The sequence below is a fragment of the Lissotriton helveticus genome, chromosome 4_1, assembly GCF_964261635.1.
Source record: "Lissotriton helveticus chromosome 4_1, aLisHel1.1, whole genome shotgun sequence".
Lineage (NCBI taxonomy): Eukaryota > Metazoa > Chordata > Amphibia > Caudata > Salamandridae > Lissotriton > Lissotriton helveticus.
Window position 1 is genome coordinate 1,045,689,830 of NC_136063.1, and position 21,902 is coordinate 1,045,711,731.

General features: G+C 46.5%; 1 long non-coding RNA gene across 1 annotated transcript in view; it reads right to left on the reverse strand.

Moving 5' to 3' along the window:
* Positions 1-2,362: 2,362 nt before the first annotated feature.
* LOC144827424 (uncharacterized) overlaps positions 2,363-21,902 on the reverse strand; it is a 29,190-nt gene continuing 9,650 nt past the window's right edge. Inside the window, exons 2-4 of the long non-coding RNA XR_013610181.1 lie at positions 19,902-20,029; positions 7,450-7,541; positions 2,363-2,452 (exon numbers count right to left, since the gene is read on the reverse strand). This is a non-coding gene — a long non-coding RNA (uncharacterized LOC144827424). The remainder of the gene's footprint in view (positions 2,453-7,449; positions 7,542-19,901; positions 20,030-21,902) is intronic.

A 21,902-nucleotide genomic window follows, 5' to 3' on the forward strand; every position in this document is an offset into this window, starting at 1 on the left:
ATGTGAAAACTATGGTGAAAGTGAATCATTTGGAACACTAAGTGTATACAGCTGTGCAACTCGTTTATGCCCAGCACGGAGCGGGCTATTGTCTCAGCATGGATAGTACAAGTGTGCAAAAGGAGCAGAGCACACTCGAGTGCATGCACGCTAAACCCGGATAAATAGAACCAAAAACTTACACTAGTCAAAAGAGGGAGAGCTTCAGACTTATGTTTGATGTTTCGCACAATAATCTGTTCCAACCTGGCAGCACCCCGTAGATAAACTTGCAAACGCACGAAGGAGCATATAAAGGTCACGCCGAGGATCATTCACCGAGTTAATGTTAAGGATCATTTTAAAATCACGTGTGGAAACTTTAAAGAGACATTGTCAAATAACTTTAAAAATCATGTTTGCGATATGGATATTCACTTAGAAAGATGTGGGCAACATTTACGGTTTATTTAATGTGGAGGGCGTAGTTGTTTGTTTGGGGTGGGTTATGAACGGGTGAGCACAGTTTAAAGGGAGGAGTTAGCTTGACACGTGGATAATGCATTTAGGTTTCGTAGGTGGGTGGGTCACGCAGCTTTAAAAAGGGCAGTTGGAAGGTGGACGGGTAATAGGAAGGTTAATACGGCACGAGTCATGGAGCAGGTTGACATCAGGTACGAGTGTAAATAGAACACGCGAAAGAGCTTGTCGGGTAGGAATGTGAGCAGGAGAGAGTTAAAGTTTGTGTGTCTTTATGTAGCATCGGGATTACAGCCAAGCACGGGTTTTAATTAGGGGGAAGTTTGAGAAAGGGTTTTTTGACTATTTAGGTTGCAGTTCAAGATTATTTCAGAGGATGCACTTTAAAGGGTAGTTTTGTTATGTCCATAAGGTTTTAGAAAACAAACACGGAATATGGTGCGAGTTAGAAAGTATTAGTGGAGTGAATAACTGTTTAGCGATTATGGTGTGGGGAGGAGATTCAAACTACAATGTCAATACATGTTGTAAGTGTAACAATAACAATAATGGAAACATGTGAATTTTTTACCATAGATACCCCTGATAAAGCGTAAAGCGAAATGCATTGGGTTGATGTAATGCTTACATAATTTGGAGGATTCGAAACTCATCACGTGCTCATGTTTAAGCCTGGATTGGCAATCATGATGTATTCAAAATGCAGAAGTATTTATGAATTTCGTATCCCTGGCGTGACAATGAACTTTGGATAAAATTTGGAAATAAAATGGATTACAAATGTGAAAACTATGGTGAAAGTGAATCATTTGGAACACTAAGTGTATACAGCTGTGCAACTCGTTTATGCCCAGCATGGAGCGGGCTATTGTCTCAGCACATCACCGTGTAAACCAGGTCCTAATATCATTACCGGACCACTCCTCGTATATAAATGGCCTGTGTAGATGTTCCCTACAAAAAAAACATCCCGACGTGGATGCATGGGCCATATAGAGGGGCTTAAAGGATACGCCCAGGTTGCCTAAAAGGGGGTGGGGGACTGTGATATGCGTCCTAATGTTTATTTAATTGCAAAGAATTAATTGACCAGGAATTAACTAGGCCCAAATTTTCTGAGCATAGTTACAAGTCAGCTCCCACTGACTCCAAAGACCAATCTCGTGTGCCCGCTGGAAAAGGGGGGGGGGGGAGGAATAGAATCGGTCCCACGGCCAAACTGCCGTGCATAATCAATTAAACAAAAAAGAGGGGGGACCAAGGAGCTAATAAAGGTCCAGTGTCCATGCTCCTAATACAAGTCTGATAACAAAAAGGAGGACAAAGTTCCTATACAAGGGTGCAAAAGTCACCGGTGTATCAGGGTGCAACCAGTCACCCATGCATTAAAAACAGGGAAGGATAAGGGAAAGATAATCCTAGGTATAAAATACCCCAATATGAGAGGGAAAGACATTCAACATCCTCTGCTGCCCTCACACACCCCGAAGGATGTCATGCTTCATCATTGGGCATTTTGCTCCTCGTAGGGCCGGCGCTGCAATTCCCTACAGGACCCCCGAAGGGTCACTTTGTCGGAGATCTTTTTGAGGAAATGCCGGATGTTGCATGAGGGTGTGTGGGGAAGGGTAAAGGAGGGTAATTCATGTACGTGCAAACGTGATAGTGTGATAAAAATTCCAAGGGTATGATAGCAGCAGTAAGTTTTTCTTGGTAAACCCTTGGCAGTTAAGAATACTGTTTAAAAATGACTGACCCCAAAAGGCCCACTATGCCTGGGTGTCTATAGTCGCGGTCGACATGTTTCGCGCCTCTGTCGCCCGTAGGTCATTGGCGCTTCTTCAGGACCAAACAAAAAACAGTGAAGTGCACGTGAACATAATGTATAACAGTTAAAATGAGAACCCTCTTATCTCAGCCAGGGCGGGTAAGGAAGCCTGTGTACCCTCTGTGTAAATTCAGCTGCTACACAGAAGCTGCTCCTGGTTGATACCTAGGAAACAAGAAAACAAGAGAAACCACATGTGAGCGTCAGTAACTACTTGATGCATCACGAGGTGCCACTTTTGTGTACACCTATTTTCACAGAAAAATTGCGCAGGCACACGGGAAAGGTCCACCATGAGGTGGGGGCCGTTAGTACAAATAGCAATTAGCTCAATTAACGCTTATATTATTAAAAAAGTTAAAATAAGGCACCTAGACTCGGCTACATGGAAGTGGTTAAACGTGTAACAACTATGAGGCAGGAGCCTGCCAATGTTGAAATATGGTAGAATTACCAAAATGTGAAAATAGGTGGAACACCATCACCATGCTTACCAAGCACTAGTAAAAGCACTCCTCCAATGGTCAAGAGAATGGACGCCCGCGTATAGTCGGGCTGTGGAAACAATAGACACAGGCCAGGCACATAAATAAAAATGTAAATGCACCAATGGAGTTAGGTGAAAATGATGGCAACCATCAAGTGACTGGAACGAAATGGTACTTACAAAGATATACGGGTGCTGCCTCTAGTGCACCTACCCCTGTCCAGACGCTCGCCGTAAGTAAATTAAAAACGGCGAAACGCGGGATTTTAAATCAACAAGTCGGGCAAGGGGAGAGGCGGAGACTCTTTCCGGTGATGTCTGAATAGGAAGTATCTCAATGCGCATGTGCAGCATTGCGGCGAAGAGGCGCATGTGCATCAATTGTACACACTCTTCCCTCGCTCACGCGCACTGGCTTGAATGAAAAGGAAGGTGTCAGTACCGGTAGTGTCTCAAAACAGCTATCAGGAATCAAGCAGTTCCTCCGGTATTTTGGCACCCTTCAATTTCTTGGACATCACCGTGTAAACCAGGTCCTAATATCATTACCGGACCACACCTCGTATATAAATGGCCTGTGTAGATGTTCCCTACAAAAAAACCATCCCGACGTGGATGCATGGGCCATATAGAGGGGCTTAAAGGATACGCCCAGGTTGCCTAAAAGGGGGTGGGGGACTGTGATATGCGTCCTAATGTTTATTTAATTGCAAAGAATTAATTGACCAGGAATTAACTAGGCCCAAATTTTCTGAGCATAGTTACAAGTCAGCTCCCACTGACCCCAAAGACCAATCTCGTGTGCCCGCTGGAAAAGGGGGGGGGGAGGAATAGAATCGGTCCCACGGCCAAACTGCCGTGCATAATCAATTAAACAAAAAAGAGGGGGGACCAAGGAGCTAATAAAGGTCCAGTGTCCATGCTCCTAATACAAGTCTGATAACAAAAAGGAGGACAAAGTTCCTATACAAGGGTGCAAAAGTCACCGGTGTATCAGGGTGCAACCAGTCACCCATGCATTAAAAACAGGGAAGGATAAGGGAAAGATAATCCTAGGTATAGGAAAATAGGTGTACACAAAAGTGGCACCTCGTGATGCATCAAGTAGTTACTGACGCTCACATGTGGTTTCTCTTGTTTTCTTGTTTCCTAGGTATCAACCAGGAGCAGCTTCTGTGTAGCAGCTGAATTTACACAGAGGGTACACAGGCTTCCTTACCCGCCCTGGCTGAGATAAGAGGGTTCTCATTTTAACTTTTATACATTATGTTCACGTGCACTTCACTGTTTTTTGTTTGGTCCTGAAGAAGCGCCAATGACCTACGGGCGACAGAGGCGCGAAACATGTCGACCGCGACTATAGACACCCAGGCATAGTGGGCCTTTTGGGGTCAGTCATTTTTAAACAGTATTCTTAACTGCCAAGGGTTTACCAAGAAAAACTTACTGCTGCTATCATACCCTTGGAATTTTTATCACACTATCACGTTTGCACGTACATGAATTACCCTCCTTTACCCTTCCCCACACACCCTCATGCAACATCCGGCATTTCCTCAAAAAGATCTCCGACAAAGTGACCCTTCGGGGGTCCCGTAGGGAATTGCAGCGCTGGCCCTACGAGGAGCAAAATGCCCAATGATGAAGCATGACATCCTTCGGGGTGTGTGAGGGCAGCAGAGGATGTTGAATGTCTTTCCCTCTCATATTGGGGTATTTTATACCTAGGATTATCTTTCCCTTATCCTTCCCTGTTTTTAATGCATGGGTGACTGGTTGCACCCTGATACACCGGTGACTTTTGCACCCTTGTATAGGAACTTTGTCCTCCTTTTTGTTATCAACCATCAAACAATGTCTTACTCTGCACCTGTCGTAAGCAAGTACAAAATAGCTAAGCCCGGATATCTTTATCTTTTGTTCATGGACCTTACATCTGCTTTTGACTGGGTACAGAGAGGGAGATTGTGGGAAAAAATGTTGAACATGGGCATTGAACCATCTATCATCCACTTTCTTGCCACAATGCATCAAGATGTGACAGAGAGGGTCAGATATGGTGTAGATGGTGAACTCTCAGCCCCCAAAAAAATGGATTGTGGGGTTCGCCAATGCTGCATTCTCGCACCGTTTATATTTTGTTTACATATTAATGATTCAGAAAGCTACATTAGAACATTGGAATGTTGGGAGCTCCATTGAAAACAATGGAGTGCTCTGGGCTTATAATGGCTGGTATAAGCCTAGATTCCAACATTCCAATGTTTCTTTGTTCACAGCTCTGGCTGTGAACAAAGGCTTCAGGGAACCTGAGGGGATTCCAATCCCCTCACGCTCCCAAAAGGCTTTGTTTATTTTGTTAGAACATTCTGTCCTCTAGTGGCAGAATGTTCTAATAGCCTTATAGCCCTTCGTAGATGGGCTATACCGCTATTAAAGTCCCTCTCCCTTGTTAAAGGCCCTCGCCTTCGGCTCGGGGCCTTCAACGCTGGAGAGGGCCTTTAATAGCCGGTATAGCCCTCTACGGCGGGCTATAAGGCTATATTAATCATGGGAACGTGGATGCCCCCAAGATAGGTACCAGAAATGTCCCGGCACTACTTTACGCAGGTGATTATGTTTTAATGTCTAGAACTAGTGTGGGTTTGCAGAAGCTTTTGACAGGGTTTAATGACTTCATGAATGGACTTGGTCTAAAGACCAATGTAGGGAAATGTTACACTATGGTAATGGGTAAATCCCCCATCATTTTAAAATCTTGATTTATAAAAAATTGAAAGCTGTCTTTTCCTATCTGGGAATCCCGTTTGATCAAAAAAGCACCTGGCACCATTTAATTGAGATGAGAATAAGATGTTTTAACGAAAACCTGGAGGCAATTTTTAGATTCATGAAAAAACTAGGTTCAAGACCGATTAATGCAATTATTAGCATCTACAAGGCTCGCTCCTGTTCCGTCATATTGTATGGGGCTGGAGTTTGGGGTTGTTGTAATCCAGTGGGTATACAAAGAGCCAAAAACATTTTTATGAGACGCTTGTTGACAGTCCCCAACAGCCTCGCTGCTACTATCTGTCACAGAGAACTTGGCTTGTATCCTTTGTCCTTTTGTATCCTATTAGCACCGATTTTATTTTGGCACTCCATTTGGGCGAAGGAAGAACCACTTTTAAATCGGGCAATTATTTCAGACTGTTTTAACTTGGATCACATGATAAAGATACCCTGGCTCAGTTACATAAAAAAACAGCTAAAATCCCTGGGGCTGGCGGATTGTTTTCACGATCCAGCTAGCATTGCAAATATTCCGAAAGTGAAACTGAAAAGGGACCATTGATCTTGCCTATATTCAACTAGAGAAAACCTACAGATGGTAAAAAAGAGCGCCTTAGAACACTCGCTTTTAGTCTGTTCTTTAGGGGTCGAGCCTTATCTTTCCTTTTATTTCAGTCACACTAAATTCTTCTACCTTATTAGATTCAGGTTTGGCATTTCACATCTCTTGTTTTCTTATCCCCGCAAAGTTTATTGCGATGTCAAACTGGATATGTGCCCTTGTGATTCTAAGTCCACTCAGTGCACACTTCATTTTATGTCCTTTTGCCAACTTTATATCAAGCCAAGACGTGACTTTATTATCCCTCTTTTAAAGTTTTTAAACATCAGGTTTCGGGCAGCTTTACATCATCTCCAGCTTTTAAAAGATGAATTTACCTGTTTGTTGATATATAGATATATTTATTCGGCTGCTTGTTAATGTGAAATTGTTGGAAAATGATTTTATGTTTTGATGAATTATCACTGGGCCTTATTGTTTACTGGGACAAAGGATTGTTATCGATCTATCTATTTATGCTGCTACGCTGTGCTAAACCATTCATTATAAATCTGATATTTTGATAGTGAAACTGTCATTGCTTTGAAACACATTACTTATTGTTTGTTTTATGCTTCCGCAGCCTCAGGTTAGGAAATCTTAATTATTTAAAAAATCTTAATTTAATTGTTTCTAGTAAAAGCACATATCAAAGTTCAGTCCAAAGATAATGCCAGTGACAAGGTGTCAGTTCATTCAATAGCAAAGCAAATTCATAGCACAGTTCAGTCATGAGCTTAGGTTCAAGGAGGTTTAATTGGAATCTCACTGTTATCCTCCAAATCACTAGATCCCCTCTCGCTGTAAATTGCTGCAAAGTATGTCCATTCAGGGGATGAGAACCTCAGACAGGGTACCCCAGCTCTTTTTGATCTCCTGAATACAGATCTTTCATCCTCACTGTCACACAGACCAGAAGCCTCCGCATCCTCAGCTTCCTCTGGGATAGTATCTGCCTTCTCGGCCTACCATCTCTAGCTCCCCTCAGCTTGCCGTAGCACTCAGCGCCACAGCCCAATACTCTCTTGTCTCAACATAAAAATGTCGACTCATCAAGACTCGTGCTGAGGATGTGCTGCTTCAGGTTCTTGCTAATTCTTTATAACTTGTTCCACCTCACCCTGTTGCCTTTCAGTTGCGATCTGCCTTTCTGGGAGAGCCACTGTCACATCATCAAGGCGACACTACACTGTGCAAGTGTCTGGAGAATGGACCCAGTTGGGAAGATCTCCACACTTAACAGCAGTGTTCATTACTACGATAACCTGGAATGGTCCATGCCATCAAAGATCCAGACACCTTTTCTGAACGTGCTTCTTCACCAAATCCCAGTCACCAAGACTGAAGTCATGGCACTGCTCCTGATGCGGCGGTGTGGTAGCAGCTCCAACCTGATGAGACACAGACAGCACCATGTCAGTTAGTCCCTTGCAGTAGTAAAAAATCATGTCATCTGTAATGTTCTAAAGGGCATTTTCAGACACTGCTGACAGTCCCATTACTTGACTCATGATGATTTCATGTGGGGACAGTCCTGTCCTGCGATCAAGAATGCTGCGTAGACTCATTAATACAGTAGGCAAAGCATCAATCCACTTCAGAGACGTTGACTCACACACTTTGGCAAACCAGGATTTCATTGTTCCATTTACATGCTCAATTATGCCTGAAACCTTAGGCTGATAGCTGCAATGCAGTCTTTGTTCCATGAAGGAAGTGGCCCTTAGGGGCCCCCCGGGTTTCTTACAAACACCTGCTATGTCTTCCCAAGAATGAAGAGTTGGCCAGGCAGTAGAGAATACAAACATACACTTTATTAGCAATACTCTGCAGAGAAGTCCATCCTGACCAACACCCTAAGATGTCTGCCGTGGGACTGACCCCAAAACAGTCTGCAATGAGTAAGCATTCGTCCCGAGAAGCCTCCAACCACTCTCACAATGGAAAGTTACCAGCTTGGGCCAATCATGAACAAAGAGGCATAGAAGGATGAGCTACCACCTGCCAAATGGGTACATGTTATCTACAATTCAAGGCTACGGTGCTGAGTCTCAGCATCTCCTAACGTGGGAGCGAAGTTACACACAAGGACAGGAATGCAAGGGCAGAGTGGCCTATTCATTAGTAAGTCAAAATCCAACTTTGAGCAGGGAAGGAAATAATAGCTGAATACAGTGTTCTGCTGAGGCATGCAATACGAATAATGAGGCCTAGTCCAGACACAGCCTAATGGGGATTGCGAAATACAAAATGGAGTCACACTTGCTAACTGTGGCTTGCGCATAACAAGGATAACTCAGTGGGTTACATAACATGAATGCAAATGGAATGTCATTTAGCCGCACACTGCTAACCTACTATGGCACGAAATGAGTAAATATTAACAATGGGTTTTTTCAAACCGAACATCCGCTTGTAATACTGCACACAACATTTTTAGGCCCTCATTAATGAAATGAATTGCTCAGTCTGACTCCAGCAAAATCAGGGAACCGAACCTGTGTATCAGTCCCCTCTACAACAAGTTAGCTACTGTGAGGCTATTGTTTCCTTTGGTTGGGTATGCTTCAACCCAACGCGAGAAGATACACACAATCACCGGAACATATCTCAGCCCATTGAACACAGGCATCTCGATGAAGTCCAGCTGCATCCAGTTCAATGGCCCTCCTGTCCTTACTATGTGGTTCTTCTCCCTACATTCATTGGCTGGAACAAAACACATCTGTGATACAATCCCTCAGTAATCATTCTGAATGGTGAGTTAAACCAGTTCTGTCCAAAAAGTATGACCATGGCATCCCTCCCAACATGTGTGCAACCCTGAAAATGTCTGGCCCTTGGGGATAGCAAGCTATATGGCAATACAGGTCTTCCATCCACTGATGTCGTCCTTTCTTTTAAGATACCCTCTCTGACACAACTCTGTTGTTCTATCTCTGGCACTTCTTCCTGCAACTTTTTCCCCTGTTTCCAAGTATCAACTTTTGTCTACAAAAGGTTGTACTTCTCATCTTCAGATTCATTTACATACTCACCATTATATGTTCGGGCCCCATTAGCACAATATCACAAACCTCATCAGCATATCAGTTGCCAACTGTCACATAGTCATCTCCATATCTATGGGCCAAACACTTTACAACGGCAATCTTGGTAAGCAACTGCAATGCCTCCAAGAATCTCATAGCATACTCACCATTCCAGATAGGAGATCTGGATGATGTCATGAATCCCCTCTGTAACCATAACTGTCCAAAATCATGAATGACACTAAAGCCATACTGACTAACAGTAGTAATTCCACTCTCAGCAATGCAGAAACACAGCAAGCGATCAATTCAGCCAGTTGTGCAGAAGACATCCCTTGAAGCGAGGAGGCTTCCACTATCCCGGTAACTGTACTAACTGCATATGCTGCTCTCAGGGCCCCCCTTCATCTCTTAGGCAGGACCCATCAAGAAACAGTATGAAGTAAGACTCTGTCAGGAGATCATCTTGTATATCTTGTCTTGGCATGGTGCATAGTTCAGTGACTTCGAGACAGTCATGCTTTACTTCTCCATTATCAATTTTCTTTTCAGGCAAAGGTAACAGTGTACCAGGAGAAAAAGTTGCACATCTCTTCAAGGAAATATTCTCAGCTACAAGTATAATATGCTCATATTTAGTCAATAGACTGTTGGTGAGATGTTGAGTGTGTGTACGCATCAACAAGATCTCTCCAAAATGCGGGTCGAACACAGTAAGAGAATGTCCCATTACAATACTTTCACTCGGTTCTATGCTGACACCTACTGCCTCTACAGCTTTAAGGTATCCGGGCAGTCCTGCAGGTACAGGGTCAAGAATAGCAGAAAAAAGCCACAGGTCTTTGAGCATTTGTGTAAGCAGTGAGAGAGTGCAGCCCTCCCTCTCAATTCAGAAAAGAGCAAAAGCATTGTTATAATCAAGCATTCCCACTGCCAGGGCATAACAGACACTTTCTCGCAACTCTAGGAAGGCAATCAAGCAATTATTATCCCATGGTACCGGATCCAACACATCCTCATAAATGAGCCTCTTTAAAGACTTGGCCACTTAGGGAAGAGTAGGGTATGCACTGTCGATAGTAGCTTACCATTCCCAAAAACATCCTGACTTCTCTCTGGATGGTTGGTGGATTCGTTTTCATAGTCGCTGAGATTCTCTCTTGCACCTTCCCTGCTTCCTTTTAAATAAGATGTTCGAGATACAGAACTTCTTTTTGACAATACTGCAACTTACTGAGGGACACTATATGTCCTTTCTCAGTAAAGTGGTTCAACAGTGCAATGGTGTCTTGTTTACATGCTTCCGGTGTATCTGAAGAATCTAGTAACTTATTTATATATTACACCAGAGCAGAGATACAGGACATTATTTGGGACTCTAGCTTATTTTTAAGGATCTGTTTTAACATCAAGGGACTTTCTGTATACACCTGTGGGACTTTGCACTATGCAAAATACAGTTTGGAACCAAATTGCGAAGAAGTATTGACCGTCCTCATGCAAGGGTGTAGAGAAGAAGGCTTGGCACAAGTCGATTAAAGTAAATCACTCACATGGAATTTGAAATAAATTCACAGCTGGATTCAGCACCACAGGATAAGAGTAAACATCAGTGTTATTATTCTTTCTCAGGTCCTGCATGATGTGTTACTTACTGCTAGGCATCTGCAGGCCCATGATGGGATTATCTCTTTCATAATGCTTTGTATTGGGACTCAAATTGTACTGAGGAGTTCTTGGGTATGCAGCATTAGATTTAACATTCTTATTAGTAGGCTCAACTCCCTTTATGAGACCTATGTCCTTTCCTGAGAAGTCTCAGACTTCAGTTTTCACCATATCTCTGAGATCCAGTGGCAAATGATAATTTGTCATTAAAGGGTACAATCCAATGTTGGCCCTTGACTTGCCAATTTAAAATCAAAATCTTCATCATCAGTCTGAAACTCCACACCTTTCGGAGTGCAGTAATTGTGATTTTTTTTTTTTGCTAACCAAATTGTTATTGATTTGACAAAAAGACACCAGCCATACACTACGACACCATGAAGACCAGGATTACAATCAATGATCTGCGCGACCCATTCTACAAATATGAATGAATATAAAACAGCAGACGTATAGACATTCCCTTTGAGACTAAACCATTCCCCCAACCACTTCCCCTAGATCTTACGTTACTTCTTAGGACATCCATGTGCTTCATACATAGATTTTTCTTGCGTGGCACACCAGTCGACCGCGGTTTGCCAGGGTCCGACACATGGGGGGGGGGGTGAGGGCATTTTCAGGAGGCCGCTATGTCCCTTTTAGCCACCACCATTGCTGTAGTAAAAAACAACTTGTCATTTCTGGACCAATCTAGCCTGACAGTGATGCCCAGGATTGTGTGATTCGGGTCATGCAGGACTTCCCACCCCAGTATTTCAGTGAGTTCCCCCTCAATGTCCCCCTAGAACCGCGCCAAGCGAGGACAGGCCTATACCATATGTAGAAAATCAGCTGCTTTGTGATCGCACCTAGTGTATGCGGCGGTCGGGCTCAATCCTGCTCGATGAAGGCGTACAGGGGTGAGGTAAGCTGCGTGCAAATAGTAGAGCTGTACCATGCTCAGCCTGGTGGAAGCAGGGACCGTCTTGGGGGCCGTAAGGGTGTCACACCAGTCTTCTTCCTCCAGCGTGCCTACCCATTCCTCCCATTGAGCACGCAATCAATCTAGGGAAGTAGGGGTATTATTGATCAGCATACAATAGAAGCAGGAGATGCCACCCTTCCCCAGGTACCCAAGCATAATCTGCGCCTCTGGCGGGCTATGGTCAGGGAGCAGTGTGCCTGTTGTGAGCTGTGCATGAAGAGCATGTCGAAGCTGTAGGTATTTATAGAACTGCGACTGGTGTAGGGATTGTCGGGTTTGAAGGTCTTTGAGGGAGCGTATATGATCCCCCACCCGCACATCACCCAATTGTGAGATTCCTATAGAGTCCCAGGATCGGAAACCTTGCAGCCAGGAAACCTCCTTAAGCCAGGTCCCCTGCCACATGGGTGTGCACTGGGTCAATGTATGAGTCCACTTGGTGTGTCGCAGTGTGGCCCGCCAGGCCAGCAGCGCTGAGCGCATCACCTCCGGCATCTGGGACGGGATGGACTCCCCGTACAGCATAGACTGGACCCTGTTCAGACCCAATTCACCCAGTTCAAGCCTGTAAGCTGGATCAGACCATCCCACATTGAACCAGTCCTGTATGGAGAGCAGGCACGTGGCGAGATAGTATAGATACAAGAACAAAAGCCTCTCACAGAAATCTGATTAAAGTTAGGTAATATAACCTACATCAATTCGAATAATGACATTGTCCCACAAACAAAAGTTATTGAAACAACATTGTCTATTTTTATATACACAATTTTCTGATACATTAGGACATTATGACAACACAATATCCTGATAGTGATTTTTTTAATGAATATTCTATATACACATATTTATAATATATACACACAAACCCCCAGACAGCAAAGCGATCAAACCTACCAACCCAGTCAGACCAATCATACAACTCATCCGGACACACCGTCTCGCCAATCCCGCAACCTCAACACATGAATCCAAAAATACACAACATAAAGACTGCACAAAACATGTAATATATATATACGAACAAAAACAGAAGAAGCGCCGACGCGCGTTTCGGAAAGGAACGTCTGGTCCTAAATTCCTTCGTCAGGGCGCATTAAATCATTGTTTCCATGTATAACAATCTTTTTCTTGAGTTTATAATACACTGTTTTCCATACAACAATTTGGTGGCAAGGGGGCACAATCTGTAGTCAGAGTAATAATCTGAGCATTAATCCTATAGTCTCTGTTAAATGGCACGAGAATAATACAGGAAAATAGTCATTCTTTATCTCGGCAGGACGTTATGTTGGTCCCACAACTACCACAGGGTAGGGACTTCAAAGGTCCACTCTCTACTGAGTCAGAACTCGGCGTAGGTCCCACTTTAAATGTAAATCACAGAGGCACCATTAACCGTTGCTAATACTTTGAAGTTATAATATGCAGCGTCTCCAGTAGATGGCGCGGTAGAAGGGAAATAGAATGAGCAGTATTTTAACCCACTCTCGATATCTCTCACACTGAATGAAGTTTGGCGATCCGTCCGTAGGTCGTCGATAATGCCGGAGCAGCAGATAGTATAGATATAAATGTGTCATCCCTAGGCCCCCATTGAATGAGGGTATCCTACAGACATTCAGAGTCAGTCAGGCCCTACCTTTCCCCCAGAGGAATTTATTGGCCATGGTATCCAGTTTGCGAAACCAGTTCCCGGGAAAGCAGGGGGGGGGTGTTTTGTAGTACATAGAGGAACCTGGGAAGAATCATCATTTAAAGAGGGCGAGCCTCCCCATGGGGTTCAGGAGCAGTGTTTGCCTTAGCCCTCTTCATTGGAGGAGTAACATTGAGGGCCCAGCTGAGCTCGGGGAGTAGAGTCTCTCATATCCCCAAGTACTTAAACGATTGGAAACAGAGTGGTAGGGTGGACTGCCAATCAAAGCATTCTTTGAACAAGTGGAGGGGGACCAGGACCGATTTGTTGGGGTTCAGTCGGAGGCCCGAAGCCTGTTCAAAGGATTGTAGGATGTAGAGACAATGGGGGCCTGACCAGGCGGGATCCGCTAAATAGATGAGTACATCATCTGCGTAAAGAGCGCTCTTATCGGTTTTGGTGTTGGGCCACTTCCAACCCTGCACGTGCATGCACAATCGTATCAAAGTCGCCAGGGGCTCCATCACCAGAGCAAAGAGTAGGGGGGAAAGAGGACATCCCTGCCTCGTTCCTCTGCAGACCGGGAAGGGCTCCGACAGAACCCCATTCACCAGGACACGAGCCCTCAGACGGGCATAAAGAACCCTCACCAGACCTCGGAAGCGGGGACCAAAGCCCATCCTATCGAGGACATCCTCCAAAAATCCCCAGTCCACCGAGTTGAAAGCTTTCTCAAAGTCTACAAGGAGGAGCTCTAGATATCGGGGTGAGCAAGTGGCAATGGGCCAGGATCAATTGCAGCCTCCGGAGACAATGTCGGGTGCCACACGAGGGCATGAACCCGCATTGATCGGGATGAACCAACAAGGTTAAGTGGGGTTTGGGCCATTGGGCAAGGAGTGTGGCAAACAGTTTCACGTCAGTATTGATGACGGAAATGGGACGGTAGTCCGCACACTGCGATGAGGTAGGCTGGGACTTGGGAAGGACCATTATGGTGGCCATGTCCGTCTCCGGAGGGAAGGAACCCTTCTCAGCTGCCTCCAGAAACAGACCCGCAAGGTGAGGAAGGAGGGTTTTGCGATATAGAGCGCAGTATTCCTGAGGGAGGCCATCAGGGCCCGGAGTCTTGCCAGAGGAGATGAGAGTGATTGCCTCCCCAATTTCTTCTTGGATGATGGGGCACTCCAGATCTTCTTGAGCTATGGGGTCCAGGCGGGGTAGACAGACGGTCCCTACCCCCAACAGGCCGGCCAGAGAGAGGGTTGGAGTTCTGGCTGCTTATAACTGATGATAGTATGAGGCAAGGGCAAGGGCCATCCCCCTGGGGAGCAGTACACCAAACCTTCCTGATCCATGATTTCAGGGATTATGTGGTTTGCTCTTGGATAGGTGGCTAGTTTGTGGAGGAGTGAGCCATTTTTGTCACCCCAACCAAAGACCCTGGCCACAGATGAGCACCAGAGGAGCTTGGCCGCGTCCAGTGAAAGTTGTCTAATCTCTGAATGAATATGAATAAGAAGGGGCACCTCTAAGGCGTCTGGGGTTTGGATGCATGTTTGTTCAAGATGCAGCGCTTGCGCCTCATGCAAGGTAATTTGCTCCAATTGTGCCTGCCACTGGAGTTTGAGCTAGCCCTTGGTGACCCCCCTAATTGGGGCCTTGCCACCCTCCCACAGAGTGCCCGGTGAGGGTACTGATCCCTCATTGGTCAGAAAATATTGCTTAAGTTCCCGTTCCATCACCTTTCGAAACTCTTGTCCTGAAGGAACCAAGCATTTAGCCTCCATGTTTGACGCACTGAGGCGGTAGGGGAGCCCTTGTTAAGCATCACTGGGGAGTGGTCGGAGATACCCCGGGGGAGGATGGAAATGTCTTGAATCATGAGACAATCAGTCGAGGGAACGAAAAACATGTTGGTACGCGCTTGTGTATGATGAGCTGCCGAAGAATGTGTGAACTGCCTGGAGTGTGAGTGCGATATGCCACGCATCACAGAAACCCAATGATTCAGACGAAGGCGTCAGTTGTCTTGCCTGCGCAAGTCTACCAGGAGAGGGAGGGCCAGTCATGTCTAAGTCAGGGGAGGAAACAGCATTAAAGTCACCCCCAAGGAAAGTGAGACCTAAGGACAGGGATGCTAGAAGTTCGACAGATTTGGCTAGGGTCGCTGTCAACATTGAAGGGGGAGAATAGGGCGATACAAGATTGATGGAGCCACCGTTCAGCGTGCCACTCAGGGCCACAAAGGTGCCCTGAGCATCGTGGGTGACGCAAGCGGTCATGAGAGGAAGGGAACGTTTCACCAGGATCGCCACCCCACGGGAGCCCCGAGTGAATCCCGAGTGCCAAACCCTATCGTAGCCGTATCGTGTTAAAAAGGGACAGTGATTACCCAGCAAATGCGTCTCTTGTAGCAATAGGACTTCTACCCCAAGGCGTTGCGCGCAGCGTAATACCGCCATGCGCTGAAAATGGTCCAAGAAGCCGTTGACATTCCAGGACACGACGCGCAGGGAGGTCCCTAGCAGAAGTGTATCAGGTATAGGGGCAGACGATGTCAGTGATGGGATAAAGTCTCAAAGGGAAGCCCGGCTATGAGTTGGGTCGCCCATAGGCCTGGTTGGGTGTCCAAAGAGGAGCCATTGTGTCCCACCAGGAAGGTAACGAGGCGTCATGTGAGTGCTGGTGTGGCAAAATGAAGAAACAATAAAAACACCTTGAAAGCAGAACATGGGACAACAGTCCCCCCACCCTAACCCAACCCCCACCCTACACTTCGGGAACGGAAGCATCTGTCGCCCCAACAATAAACAAATTTTACCAAAGAACAAACTAAAATGCTTGGGAATTGGGAAGCGTGGAGGACCCCTCCTCATGAAAGGTTATGCATAATCAAGTCCTTAGCGAATAGAGGCAATGGTGGGCCAAAGCGCAGTTTCTGGCTGCGGAGCCAAGCCCGGGAGGTAGAAACGGGTTCAAGCAGGGTCCCTTAGAAGCGTCGGACAACAAGAAAGATCTGTGTTCGGGAGTCCAGCAGTGAGGGCCAGGGCGAGACACCTCCGTGGTCCAGGCAGCCAGAGGAGCCGGACCGCCTCCCAGTCAATGAATCTCCAGAAAGCAATGCCGGTTGCTGGGAGGGGCCCAACGGGGAGTCCGAGCGGGCCCGCCGTTGGCCACGACACCTGCAGGAGTGGTTGCGCTGAGGCCGGGGGCTGAAGGCTCGTTATGGGCGGACCCACTGCCCACATCAACAGGCAATGGATTCCGGTCGCCAATCCACAGAGGACGCTCCTCCGTTGCCCAAGCCCAAGGCTCTGCAGGTGTGTCAAAGAATAATGTTTTGTTGGAAAACACCACTCGCAGGCATGGCAAGAAGAGGAGCCTATACTGGATGTTAAGAGCCCCTAGCTTTTGTTCGACTTCGCCGAACGAGCAGCGTTGGCCCTGGACCTGGCGCGTGTAATCCGAAAAGACCATAATTGCATGATTTTCATAAATAAGGCATTGTTGTTTGAGACTTCGGCCAAGATGGAGTCGCGGGCCTTGAAGTTGAGTAACAGCATTATAACTGATCGGGGAGCTGCTCCTGGTAGTGGTTCAGGAGCAAGGAAATGGTGGGCCAGCTCTATTGCAAAACAGGGGGTGAGGGAGCCTTCAGGGACCCATGATCGCAGCCACTGCTCCAAGAAATCCACAGTACGGTCTTGTTCCACCGCCTGTTTTCTGCATCTACTGCTTGCTGGTGCTGTTCCTGGGTGTGCGACTGGAGCCTAGGGACCTCTCTCTTCAGTTGCTGGACATCATCTTCCACTGTGGAAATTCGGTCTCCTGATCCGGGCCGTGTCATTCCGGAGATCCTGCAGGATGAGGGTCATGTCCACACGTACTTCTGCGATCTTGCCCTCCACAGAGGATTGTGAGGAATGGATAGATTGTAGGATGGTAGACAGGTCCGCAGGCAGTGGGGGTTCCCTGTCAGTGGTTCCCCCAGTTGCCCCCATATCGGTAGTCATGAAATGGTCCATTTTGGCCTGAGTGGCAGGCGTCTTGGCCGGTCTGCCTCTGCCCATGATGCCACTCTACTGGGCCGGGAACCCTGAGGATCTCTCCTGAAGGATTTCATAGCAGGGGGTAGTCAGAGCGAAGGAGAAGGCCCAATCAAGACCCACCGCCGCCCGGTGTGCTTGGCCAACTCCACCCTTCCAAAGAGGACTGCACTTCGGTGGCAAAGGGACAGAGTTCTGAACCAGGGCCACGGCGAGGTCCCCGCACTCAAGGTCCAAATGCCCCACCGGGCTTCACTCGAGCTGGGCAACAGCGGGGGGACCGGTGAAGGAGGCGTCCCCTGGGGCCTCACGCAGCTCGCTGGTAGCAGCCGATGTCACTTCATCAGGCCCCAACCTCAATCAACAGCAGGACAGTGGGAGGCTGATCTAGGAGTTATGGCCAGGCCTCTGTAAGGCGGACTCGATGACCCGCGTAGGTAGGGCAAACACAGATCAGGTGGGGCAGTAAGGGAGGTTGTTGCAAGGATCAGCACGCCGCCTGGTGAATGTGGCCGAGTGCCCCCGGTGCCAGAGTCTCAGCCTCTGGAGGTGGTAATACCAGATTCAGTTTGTCAGGGGCAATGCCGGGAGATCGCCATACTGCTAGGCCTTGTGACCACCTCAGGTCAGGGAACAGCAGGCTGGGGTGGCAGGAGGGCGGCAGTGGTCCCCACTACGGGCCCCTTGCCGCTTGATTGTCACAGCTGACACCACCCTCCAGGTTTCCCCCAGGTAGGAGTCCGAAGTCAGCCCCAAAGCGCTGCCTTCAGTTGCCGCCAGGACCAAGGAAAGCTGGCACAAGGGCTGCGAGGCACAGGGTGCGAGGGGACCCAGTCAAGCCAGGTGACAGGCAGCACCACCTGGGGTCAGCCCCACTCTCCCGCAGGTCACCCGCCCATGCAGGAGGCCCCACACAGCTATCCCCGGACCCCCATCGACGCCGGGACTCATCCATCTGTAAGTCCACCAGTTGCCGGGCCTTGATTCACTTGGATCATCTCTCGACAGGCAAAGCGGATCGCCATCTCCCAATTGCCTCCGTCACCCGAAATGGTGGCCAATGCTGCTGCAGGGACGCTGGGGGGCCAGGGTGTGGCAATACTCATCTCCCCAGGCACAACAAGTGGGCAGCACTGTGCCAGGTGTGCCCTTTCATCTCCGGCAGGGCAGAACCAGGCACCCGTGGCCGCCTCCGGGCGACCACAGCCGAGCGAGAAGGGAGAGAGACCCAGTTGGCACCCCGGTGGCAGCTGTTTTTCCCAGACTCTCCGAGTCTAGGAGGGTCTCTCCGCCTCCTTGGGCATTAAGGTGGGATCAGGCGGCACAGGTCAGAGGTGGCCGGCGTCGGAGCTCAATATGAGGAGGTCGCCATTTTGGTGCGAGCCTTGGCTACCAGCTGCGGAGCATCGAAAGACGGGGTTTTCCCCAGTCATGGACACAGCCGGAGGTGCCGCGCGAAGACAGCTTTGATGTCAGGGCTGGATGGCCCGCAGGACAAGAGGATTACGGGCGGATGGTGGAGGGGTCCAGGAGCACACTCAAGGTGTGTCCACCATCTTGGCTCGGTAAGTCACGCCTCTATATGTGAAATTTAAGGTACTCATTAAGTCATCCCCTAAAAGATTCACAGGACTAGAGTCGCCAACACAAACTAATGTCCCTCTTTAAAGGACCCTATTTTAACAGACACTTCTCGTGTTACTGGAGTTGTCATTTGTTTGCTTGCAACTTCTACAAATTAAATTCTTTTTCCTGAGAGGGGTAGGTTTGGAATTTCCACTGTTCTGACAGTGGAAAGGGCAGCACCAGTGTCGGTCAAAAATGATACAGGGTGGCCACTCACCTCACCTTCCACGAATAGACCACTCTCGTCTACATATCAGACTGCTCCAAGCACACAATCTTCCTCCTCCCTCAGGCACCGTCATTGTGACAGATCTCAATCGTAAACCTCAAGTCAAACACAGGAAATGGCTAAAACAGATTCTGGTTCTAGAATGAATCCTGACTAAAATCCAGAACCTGGTTAGAATTAGATCTAGGACCATTTACATTTGGCTATGGAATTGGGGCTTGAGGAACTTGCATCATTGTAAATTATTGTACATTAGAACCTTGTACCTTCTGCCTCTGCACATTTCATGACTATATGGGGTTATTACACTGAATCTATACAAACCATGAATTTTTGACCTAATTCTCCTTCTTCTCTCTATCGATGTTGAGACTATATTCCCTTTTACAATACCCTAACTGGTCACAATAATTACATGTATTTGATTTCTTTAATGTGGAAACATCAATTCCAGTAGTCGGATCAATCGGGACACCATGCCCTCTACCCTGTTGTGAGTAACCATTTCTGCCTTGCATCACAGGAATACCATGCTGATACACACCTTGCTCTTCCTCTCTGGGCTGCTTTAAATTGTGCCAACAACAACCTCTCCTTCAACTGCTTCTATTTCATTTCCAGTTCATCACTGCAATATTTTGAATACCTCAGGATCTCATCAAATGGCTTATTCTGCAAACAAATATAAAAGCTGTTGAATCATAATGCTAACCTCAGGTCTCAATTCTGTCACAAACCAAGACACAAAGTTTCCCATATCATTGGATTCAAGATTTTCCATTTCACTGTGCTGTTTAAACACTTGCAACAATATCGAATAAAAATCATGGACAGTTTCTCAAGGCTCTTGATTTGTTTTGTCAATTTTAACCCAATCAATGTCCTTCGCTAGTATCTTCCCTTTAAAAAAGCCAATCACCTGTAGATACTTTTTCATCACCAAAGGAGATGGGGCATGAGATTTCGGATTTCCTGTGGCTCCTTCTCTGGCCACTTCATAGCCACTTTACATTCGGCCCACAAATCTGTCAGTACCACAGTGTTAAAAAGGCTATTCAGATCTAGCCACAAAACTTGTGAAATCTTTACAAATCGATCAACCAGGGTGTACCACTTCACTGACTATGTCTCAATTTGGGGAAATCATTTGTAAATGATGCAAGATCACTCCAACTCCAAGGCATGTGAACGTCACCTCCATCAGGCACTTCTCTCAATGAGAAATATTAAGCATCTTCTCTAACTAACAAAGATGGAGGTGGCTCTCCCTTCACTTTCTTTCTGCCTTTCTTCTTCTCCCATCTGCCTTTCAACATGTCTAGTTTACTCAGTTTCTGAATACTACCTAGTAGTTCTCTGATTTGCATTTTCATTCCTGACATTCTCATAATGGTGATGTCACTTTCATCAAAACATGCACACTAACGTCTTTTGTAAGGATTTGTTCCTACTTAAATTTACATCATACACTCAAGCCAATTCAGACAGTTGATCATGAGCTTAGCCTGTAAGCTTATGACATCATTGCACATTTAATATGTTCATTATATTAATAGGTATCTATCCTGGAAAGATCAAGATTTCCTGATATCATCTGTTCAAATTCTAATTTCAATTTGACCACATCTACTGTATTTTCCCTTCCTGGAGACTGGAATTCTCTGATTAATCCTGAACCTTCAGCTTCTCGTGGGAACACATTAAAAAATCTAATCAAATCATCCAATTACTGTGAATTAACACCATTTTGGACACCAGAAGTATTGTGCACTATCCCTTCCTGCGGACTACTACTTGAAATGCACTGACATGAATTCCAAATAGACAAGTGAGTATTTTGCCACTTCTGAGTTGGTTCCTCTACAGGGGTGAGTCCTGTCTGATTTATTGATGATAGTGCAGGAGGATCAAATGGTGAAGTCACCATAATCGGGGCCAAAGGAGTTCTTCCCGTGCCTTTCTGATCCGTAAACAGTAGCTGACGTAATTACTCCAGTAGGAACCATCCAAGCATGTGTTGTGTTTCTTGATGACTCAGATTTATACAAAGAAACTGCGAGACCAATAGTAACCGGAACAGTCATTGTGTCTGGGGCATTTGATACAGTAGAGTTAACAGCGACACAAATCCGTGAACTCTCTCCCATAATGTTCTGACTCATATTCACTGGGGCGGTGGCTCCTTCCGAGCTTTCACCAATAACAAAACCACTCATTCCTTAGGGGTGGGTCACATTATAAGGTGGTGGATGGGTTGACAATAACACACCCAGAAAATCATCACTAGAATCACTATCATTATTTTTGCCTGATCCCTTTGCACTCTCTACTATATTTCCCTTTTTCTTTTTCTCTTTCTGAGGATCCTCACTCATCAATGCAAGATTTATCTAGTTCCCTCAATTTTGTCAGCTCTCCATTTTTGTTGTTAATCATCCCATCTAGCTTCAGCACAGTTATGTACAGCCTTTCTGACCCCACCCTGATATTTCTGAGTCTCTTTGACACATGTGCTACATGCTCACAGACGTCAGGTGCCTCCTAC